This window comes from Hibiscus syriacus, unplaced genomic scaffold, assembly GCF_006381635.1.
Source record: "Hibiscus syriacus cultivar Baekdansim isolate YM2019G1 unplaced genomic scaffold, ASM638163v2 tig00116959_pilon, whole genome shotgun sequence".
Classification (NCBI taxonomy): domain Eukaryota; kingdom Viridiplantae; phylum Streptophyta; class Magnoliopsida; order Malvales; family Malvaceae; genus Hibiscus; species Hibiscus syriacus.
The window spans coordinates 3,957,604-3,967,863 of NW_024063485.1; the positions used below are offsets into that span (position 1 = coordinate 3,957,604).

Below are 10,260 nucleotides of genomic sequence, written 5' to 3' on the forward strand. Positions count from 1 at the left end.
TTTCTTAATCACTTTTAGCATCAATTTTTTCAAGATTGCATTTTCCATTGTTTAAAACAAAACAATAACACCCAAAAGGATGAAAATAGCTAATATTAGGCTTTTTATTTTTAAAAACTTCATATGGAGTTTTCTTCAAAATAGGTCTAATCATTACTCTATTTACAATATAACAAGCGGTGTTTGTGGCTTCTGCCCAAAAATATTTTGGCAAATTATTTTCACAAAGCATGATTCTAGCCATTTTCTCTAAAGTTCTATTTTTCCTCTGAATAACTCCATTTTGTTAAGGAGTTATAGGAGCTAAAAAATAATGGCTAATTCTATTAGAGTTATAGAATTCATCAAAGCCAAGATTTTCAAATTTGGTTCCAAATCGAGTAACCTTTCTTCATTTTGGTTTATTTTTGAAAATGTGATGAATTTGTCTTAAGATTCTTCTTTAGTGCTTAAAAATAGAGTCCACGTGTATCTAGAATAATCATCAACAAGTACAAAGGTATATTTGTTTTTCACCTAAGTTATTAGTTCTAATAGGCTCAAATAAATCAATATGAATAAATTGCAACACTCTACTAGAGGAAACATTATTAATGGATTTAAAGGTGTAATCACCATATTTTTATCTGAACGTTATTATTATTATTATTATTATTATTATTATTTTAAATAAGTATTTTTTAAATATGTACAAATCAACTCAAAATGCATATATGTGACCTAAAAATACAACCAATAAGCCTAAACTTTAAGGTGGCCAAGCCACCAAAAGCCCATATGAAAAAAATTAGGGTTTCATAATATTGATTCCAATCGCATGGTATCTATCTGGAACCATTCAACGGTCTTGATTAATGTGATGCTAGGGTTTTCTAAACCCTAATGTTACTTCTCCAGTCATAGCCAAGTTCTTGTCGTTGGCGCCAGGAGAGACCATTCACCCAGTCAAGTCGTTAAGCCTAAACTACCGGATCAAATCTCACTAAATCTGAGGCATTTAATGCCTCACTTACCGAGCAAGGTGTAGACACCAGTTTTTAACCGGGCTTAAAAAAATATTATAAATGTTCAAATTACAAGTCTCTCCAAAAAACCAATTACAACATCCAACCAAGCCTAGACCCAGACCCAAAGGGATCCAAACCCGAGGCCTAAAGTTGGCCCAACTCAACAACAACAATAGTTAGGGTTTTAAAACCCTAAATCCAAAGCTACCGCCTCCAACAATGACTAGTCTACTTCCCACGCCATTACTTCTGCACGCTCCGACCAAGATCGTTAAGCCACAGACGGTCTACCGATGGTCATCATCGTCATTGCCTATGCCAACATAAACCCAAATCATAAAAAAATCAAACCAAATAAATCCACTAAAACAAATAAAATTCTGGAAATTCTATCATGCCTTACCACTACTCGAAAATCAATGGAAGATCCACTACACATCTAGTATAAATGAAGGTTCATTTGAAGAAAAAGAGGAGAGAAGGAACCGAGAACCCATTTGGACAGAGATTCGAGAGCAAAATAAAAAAAAGCAAAGCAAGAACAAAAAGAAGAGAGTGAGAGCGAGAGCACAAACCTTGGTTCGAATCATTGGGAAGCCGAAATAGTCATCGTTTTTATTTCGTTCGGAGGTTTCGACTTAGATCTAGTGGTTTAGAGTTGGTTTTCGGGTCAAAAGTGTTGGATTTTGAGTTGAGTGAGAAGAGAGGAAAATTTTGGGTTCGGTTTCACTTCTCCGACGACCGTGCGCCGCCATGTGCTGCCGTTGGTACCGCCGTGGGAACCTCCGGCCACCGTGACCATCCTCTCTTCGGGTGAGAAAGTTGAGAGAGTTTCAGAAAACTCTCTCTCTCTTTTTTTGTTTGAAATGAGAAAGTGAGAGGAGAATGAGAATAATAGCCTGTTTTGGGCCTTAAATAAAATGTGCAAAACAACATAGTATGGCTGGAGAGCTGTGTATTTTCATGTTAAGGGTAAATGACACTTTTGGTCCTTTTTGCTTTATAAATGAATGGTTTAGCCATTAAATAAATTATATTTATTTTATTTCGAGCCTTAATGTTTCACTATTTATAATTTGGTCCTGTACTTGTTTTTTGTCATTATTATTAATTTTGAACTTTGGACATTGAATTTATTATTTATTTCAGTTTGGTTGGTAATTAGTGAGTTGTGTATTTTTATTGATTTTCAAATTTTGTTCTGGGATTTGTATATAGCCCATTTTAGTCACTGTTCATTATTTGGTTTAACTATTGTGTGGTTCTCCATATTTATTGTCATTTCATTTTAGTCCTATACGTAATTTCACTACTAGAAAAACCCCTTTAATGACGTGCATTGTGCATCATCTATGGGTGCGGATGACACACAAATGCCTGTCGTTGAAGTCACCGACATGAATTTTTTTATGACGCGCAATTGTGTGTCATAAATCTATGACGTGCATTTATGACGCACATTTATGACGCGCATTTATGACGCGTATTTATGACGCGTATTTATGACGCTCATTGCGCGTCATTGAAGCCCACGTCATAAATGAAGATGACACACATTTGTGTGTCATAAATTTATGACACACATGTATGACGCTCATTGCGTGTCATTGAAGCACACATCATTAAAAAAGATGACACACATTCTTGTGTCATGATTGTATTTCATAAATTATATTATATATATATATATTGTAGATTGACAAATAATCAAACTAAATCATATTTAATGCCTCATAATACTAAATATATATATCATATTATATATAAGCAATCTATTTGCATAAAATATATTCCCTTTAAGTTATCAAAAATATTGTAATGGTTCTTAACTTTGGATGATCAAAGTTAACATTTGAAACCCCACACGCAAAAAGCCACAAAATGAATACAACTACAGCTCTTCCTACCATCAGTTTCATGTGCAGATTCTGCAGCCACATCCTTTGTCGCAGTTGCCGCCCTTGCCTCTGGAAGCTATCAGCCTGCGATATTATTACAAAACCATATATATATATATTATGATGCTTACCCAGACCCTAAACTAAATCACAAAAGAGAAGATAACACCAACCTGGAATTGCAAGTTTTCTGTTTTGTTCACTAGAAGTTCAATCTTCTCCCCATGATCCAAAACCTGATCAAAAACGGAATTAGTGAACCAAACACTAGCTGTTACGCCATGGGAAAAAAATTCATTTCAGACATGGTCCCAAACTTTGAAATATGAACTTTTGGAATGAAAAGTTTTAGGTCTTGTTAAACTAAATCCATTAAACCATATCTATGCATAGGCATGTGCACTGCTGGCGGCCAAAAAACTCCAGAGCATCTGAAGACACAAGTATTGATTTGGTACTATAATTAGTTTGGATTGTAATCATACTATACATTACTAAACTAATGCATTGGAAAACTCATTCATATATGTCTGCTGCAGAAGTTAGTGGATTAAAATTTTGGCCATATATGGGTTGGATTAAAATTTTGGGGTTGTTGAATGATGGGTTGGATTAAAATCTGACCCGGTCCATGTTGTTGTCTTCCCTAATATCCTCCCCTAATCTTAGGGCAAAGTTCTAGAGAATTGAGTGAGATAAAAATTGTAATCAAACTAGAGGGCCTTCAGGGTCACTAAGAAGCATGTCCCATATGTGGAGACTGTCTGCAAAGTTGAATTCCTGTATCAAGAGAAAAGTAATCCACCTGAATGCGTAAAAATGGGGGTTGACCTGTGTGATATTTAAACACAACAGTTAGCATTCAAGCCCAACTAATTACCTTGACAAGCTTCAGAAAACGACAAAGGTGAAAGTGTTAAAAAATTTGCAGGTAAGAGGCAAGCATGAGTCAAGATATAAAAGATGTTTAAATTGTTCAACGATATCTTACTTTAGTTGTGATCTCTAGATGATGCCAAAGCTCTTCATCATGTTCCTTCAGAAGCTGTGACAACCTAGAAATTATGGAACGAATTCCCACATTGATGTTGTCAAGTTGCTGGCAGAAATGATCACAGAATCCACTCAATAACTCAACAAAACAAAAGAATGTGCCGGCTTCGGCAGCAGCCTGCAAAACTTAAAATATGGAAAATGTTGAAGAAGATAACCAATACTTTGATCATAAATCATGATAACAAAGAAACTATAATCTATGTTATTCTTACTGAAATTGTAATTGGTTTATGGCTATATGTTGGCATAGATACTCCATATTTGGTGCATATGATATATATATATATATATATATGTCTGCCAAGTTGATAATAATACTGATAAATGAACATTACCGTACTGTTTTTCAAAAGTTGTAATATATTTGAAAGTTACTGTTTTTATTTGAACTTTTTGGGTATCTTGGGGCAAGAAAAGGGATGGATTTGATGCAATGGAGTTGCAAAAAAAAATAGAAAATCAGGGAAACCTCCTTTCATATTCAATACATAAAAATCAAAACAATCGCATGTTAGAGATTTAATAAAAAAAGAACTGGGTGGGGACAATAATGAGATCTTACCGCCATTTCTGTATCAGGGTCATTCTTGAATACATAAATAGATGTGCCAAGATTTCATTCATTCCTTGAACATATCTTATGCCCGGATTTAACTTGGAAAATACGATTATTATGTTTCTCATTGCATCCTGAACAAGCAATATGCATGTAAGTCTGGAAATTATTCAATCCATATCTAAAATTAAGTCCAAAGGGGTGAAACACTAAATTCACATGAAATAATAAAAAAAGAAGAAGAAGATAGTTACCTGATTAGATTTTGCAAGCTGCGAGTCCCCAGAGAAAAAGTGCATGTCTGGATGAGTGCGCATCACATCTCGGTCAATCTGTTCTATGATTTTTGACTTCTACAAATAACCCCGTCCCCATAATAAAAATAAAGAATAAAGGTTTGATATCCATAAGCACTCCATTCATAGATTCTATTAAAATTTGAAAATCATAATTCCCCTGCATTGCTGTCACATATATTCTAGTGTTTTGAACTAAGACTCCACATATGCTCAACTAAGCATTGATGGAAACCGACTTGGCTGAATTGCATGGACTGTGTAATTTTCACCCTCCTTTAACTTAGGTTAAGGCTTGCATCAATAGGAAGCTTAGATGCTGCAGTCTTTCCTACTATATTCCCAAACAACATCAACATAATAAATACTAAACCCTGATCTCTAAGAAATTATAAAAAGATTCAATACGAAAGAAATTATTATTGGTAAATTAAAGATAGATACTGCAAGGCATAATATTCTCCAAGGATGCATGTAGTGCAAAATGCTTCAGGAATAGCTAACAAGAAGACTACTAGGCTAGCTCATGTTTTAAAACTTAATCAATTCATACAAGATTAACCAAGTTTTTTACAATGTTATAATTAAAACATTCAAACATTAAAGTTTAAAAACACATGGAATGATGTACGACTTCAAAAAACTTATTTTTCAGACCAACCTAAGAAGGTACCTAGAAAAATTGGTTCCAAACACTGCTTTACCCAAGGCTCAAAGGATGCTCTCCGTGAGTTATATGTAATCTTGAAAGCAGACCCTTGCTCTCAGAGTTTGATTCATCATTGTCACAAGCCACAGACTTCTCCAACCTCCTTGTGATTTCTGACTGACTAGCCACAAAAATATTCAGAAACCCTAAATCTCTTATAGGAACAAAAGGAAGTGAAAGACAACAACCATAAAACATAACACTACTTTTCAGGAAAATAATGCCGAAAAATAAATAAACTCATGCGAAGTCATTCTATTATTAGGAGAAAAAAACAATGTACAACCAGCAAGAGATGGATAAGCCTCACTTTTCTCTTACAAAATAGTAGTTACATGTTCTAGCTCTCTGCTAATATCAGTTTCTTTCATTACTTATCCACTTAAAACTTTATAGATGATGTTGGAATTCTACATTAGAATTAAGCAAAGCAACTAATCGTATCATACTTACTCGCAACTAGCATATCCATAGAATGAATGTCATACTTGCGTACTAAGTCATATACACTATTTTATCAAGCAAAAGGTAAAGAAAATGACTTAAAGGATTCATCAAGAGCTCTTCCTTAAAATACCTATAATGAGACCTTTTCTTAGCTAATTCTGACGACAACTTCCCACGTTCAGGTGGTAAATACCCCAACAACAACTACCACAATAACCAAACAATACGGTCTTCCGTATTAATAAAAAAATAATAACATTTTCTGAGAAATTTCCACATTTTTTAAATTCTCAACAAGCAAACAGTATAAAGGGAAAGGGAAAAAAACTACCTTCCACACAGTAGATCTAATCCCTGCACCATCAGGAATCCCCTGCGACGTGAACCTTTGGAATTCCCACATATTTATCACCTTCTTAGACAACTGAAAAGAATGGAAATTAGAAACAAAAAGGAATGAAGTAAAAGAAGAAGAGAATCGTCTAATCAAAGAGAATCGGGAGGAGGAGGCACTGAAGCCGAAGGCTGAGGAGTTGGCTCGGAAAAGATGGCAGAATCGGTGGTGGTGGCAGTGGTTGGTGAAGGAGAGTATATGTGCAAGCGATCGTCTGCGGGAGTTATGGACCAGAATGAACTGATTATCGAGGGGAAGAAGCAGGAAAGGATGAAAATATTGGGGGAATTAAAAGACGACTTTTACAGATGACACACAATTAAAAGTGTACTCTGTGTTTTTGTAAATTTTTTGATTTATGATTATTAAATATGACACACATTATTGTAAGTCATAAATCATTCAGATTTTAAAAAACATGACATTTTTTATGACACATATGTTTTGCAAGTCATAAATTAGTGTGTCATCGTTCGTATGTCATTAAAGGTATATTTTCTTGTAGTGTTTATTGATTATTTTCATTTTTAATATTTGTAATATTTAGTATTTATGATTTTAGTTCTAGTTTGTAGTGTTTATTGATTATTTTCATTTTTAATATTTGTAATATTTAGTATTTATGATTTTAGTTCTAGTTTGTAGTGTTTATTGATTATTTTCATTTTTAATATTTGTAATATTTAGTATTTATGATTTTAGTTCTAGTTTATTTAAAACTAGCTTTGTTTTCGTTTAATAAATTGCATCAATTACTTTGTTTATTTATAATATTTGAAGCTAGCTTAAATATTTTTCAACTTAATTTAATTTTTCTAGATTTGTGTTTTCATGTTTAGCAAAAATTTCATGTCTATTTATTATTTCTTTAAACAACTTGTTTGACTATTTTGCTGCTTTCTCGTGATAGTGGAAGAATTGCCATCTATTTTATAGATATAAATTTGTATAGAGTGGTTTATATGTTTGTGGATGTAATTTGTTTCCCTTATTATAATTTATTATTTATTTAATTTAGACATCAACTTTCTTGAGTCTTAGTGTAATTTGTTTGATATGATATGTTTGTCTCATTTATATGTTCATTTTGTTGTTTATATATATCTATATATGTGTGCAAATATAGATAATAATTTTAAATTAATTAGTTGCATAATGTGTTTTATACCTTCTCTATGTATGACTATGCATCCTATAATTTAATTTTATTATTTCTTACGTTAAATACAAATCTATACATGTTGCATGTGTATGATAGTTTATTAAATATTTTAATATGCTCATAGTTTTATTTTTTTTAATTTTTTATATATTAAATATATATAGTTTGATAAAAATATGATAATGATCTTTCGAAATGAGAATTCACAAAAATACACCTTGATTGACAAAGAATGTATTTTTGAGAATTATTCGTGCAAAATAATATCATCGATATTTTTTTTTCTTTCCTAAAAAATGGATCATAATTTAACTTTATATTTAATTCATACTTTCCACAATTACGACAACGTGTAAGCGAAACAATACCAATTTTGGACGTTATGGTGGTGCTAATCCTTCCCCACACGTAACCGACTCCCGAACCCGTTTTAATCGAATCTTTGTAAACGCAGACCAGTTTTTATCTTAAAAAATGATTTTTCTTAAAATTATTTTTAAAAGACATTTTTAGGTATTCGACCTACCTAACTCGAAGGCCGATGGAGACTCTTTCCAATTTGTTTCAAATTAAGTCAAAACCTCTAATTTTTCAAATTAAAATCATAACTGTTTTTAAAAAATAAACAATTGTTCCGCTAAAAAACGGTTACGACTGCTTGGCGACTCTGCCGGGGACATTGTTTTATAGAGTCTAGCTGTAAGTCGTTTATACATTGTCGTTGTGATGGAAATTATGAGTTCAAGTTTTTAGTTTATTTATGATTCATTTATTGAAGTTTGTAATTGCTTCATTTTTTTGTTATACTAACATTTTGATTTTTGCTTTCAGATCTGTCCAAGTTTTTGTCGTGGTTCCATTTTCCTTATGAGTTAAAGGGCTGAATGTTCCTCCTCACACACATCACGTTCATTTGCACACCATAAGCTCACTTACGAGCTTTGTCCCTTTTAAGTTTAGATGAAAGCTTAACCTACGTGAGACAATTTGTTTCTCTGCACGGGTTTTAGCAAGTAATCTTTGGGGTTCATATACCTTATGTCTACGTGAGATAAATTGATTCTCTGCATGGACATAAGGGAATGTATCCTATCGAATTGATCTCGATCCGTACGAACCTGTAATGGGTTAGGATTGAGGGTTTGGTAGTCCAAGGGGCACCGACATTAAGGACAATTCGAGTACCTTTTTCCCGTTAGCACCAAAACCATGAATATAGTGAACCGTAGAACAGTCACACTAAGTATAGACATACCGAACCTCTGACTGTCAGTAGGTACCCAAATTAAGTGTACACAAAGGATGAGTGTTTCTGAACCTTTTTATTTTCTGTTAAATAACAACATGTGAACTAGATACCATGCGGTTAGGATCATTTCATTGAAAATAATTATTTTGGGTAGAAAGCATGTTTGGGTAGGATCACTATCTAATAAAAGCATGATCGGGTAGATATCATGATTGGGTAGGTGTTATATTTATATGTAGATAGCATCTTTTAATTATCTTGTTGGTACTAATTCATTTTTCTCTTTTGTTTATGACACTAACTTATTTTGTTTCTTTTGTTTGCGTCATTTTTTTTCTTGTTACGTTACATTACATTGTATTTTTTACATCTTTGTATAATCATCGTGAATAAAAAAAGGTATTGATTAACTAATTAATCATCAGATTAGAAGATCGATCATTGCAATGGAAAAGAGTTTTCATAACATGGAAAAGAGTCAGTTTCCATGAAGATTATATATCGCAGCTATCCATAGATGTCAATATTAATATCAAGCAGAATGATTTACGAGAATTGATAGAGATTTGGGAAAGTTGGAGAGTACTTATCAAAGAGAGGTTCTACAAGAAATATGGTGACATAGCTCAGCTCCTTTATGTAAAGATAGATGAACCATTACTCAAAGCTCTGGTTCGATTCTGGAACCCTGCAAATAGCTGTTTTACTTGTAACAGGAAGGATTTGACAACAACGATCGAGGAGTATACAACTCTGTTTAACTTCGAAAACATCCAGGTGGAAAAAGTTTATTCCAGGCCTCTGAAAGTTAAATCCTTCAAGAATAAACTGGTAAAGATTACCGGTACTGGTGAAAATTGGATAGTACAACACATTCAACAAATGGTAGAAAGGGAGTGTTTTCATTAACATTGCCTCAAAAAGGTGATACTAGAGCACATAGATGAAGATAAGGAATTCGACACCTTTGCTCTGGCTATATATGGTTTAGTGATATTCTCAAAGACTGTGCTACACGTTGAGGCTGTTGTTTTAGATCTTTTGGATAGATTGGAGAAAGGTATAAGTCTTGCATTGGCTATCTTGGTAGAGACTTTTTGATTCCTAAATGATTGTCATAGATTAGAGGGAAGGCGATTCAGAAGTTGCACTCAACTACCCACTATCTGGATTCAAAATCATTTCTGGAAAGAGGATAAAGTTATTGGGATCATAACTGAGATCATGAAGCTAAATAAAAAGGCCAAACTGTATTCATAGATTGATCTTTCTTGTAAAGATGAAAGTTCTTTTGGAAGAATGAAACTCTTTCTAAGAATGATTACTTTTGGAAATCGATACCTTTTGCATTTGCATTCAGATTTTTACGTTGGTATTTAGATTTTCATTTTTTGCATTTGCATCTTTGCATAGTTATATTTATAGTTTCAATCTTACATCATGTATTTGCATTTTGTTTCAAAATATTTTACATGCATTAAATCAT

General features: G+C 33.0%; 1 pseudogene; it reads right to left on the reverse strand.

Annotated features, from left to right (window-relative positions):
* Positions 1 to 3,613: 3,613 nt before the first annotated feature.
* Positions 3,614 to 8,778, reverse strand: LOC120189846 (annotated as a pseudogene).
* Positions 8,779 to 10,260: the final 1,482 nt, after the last annotated feature.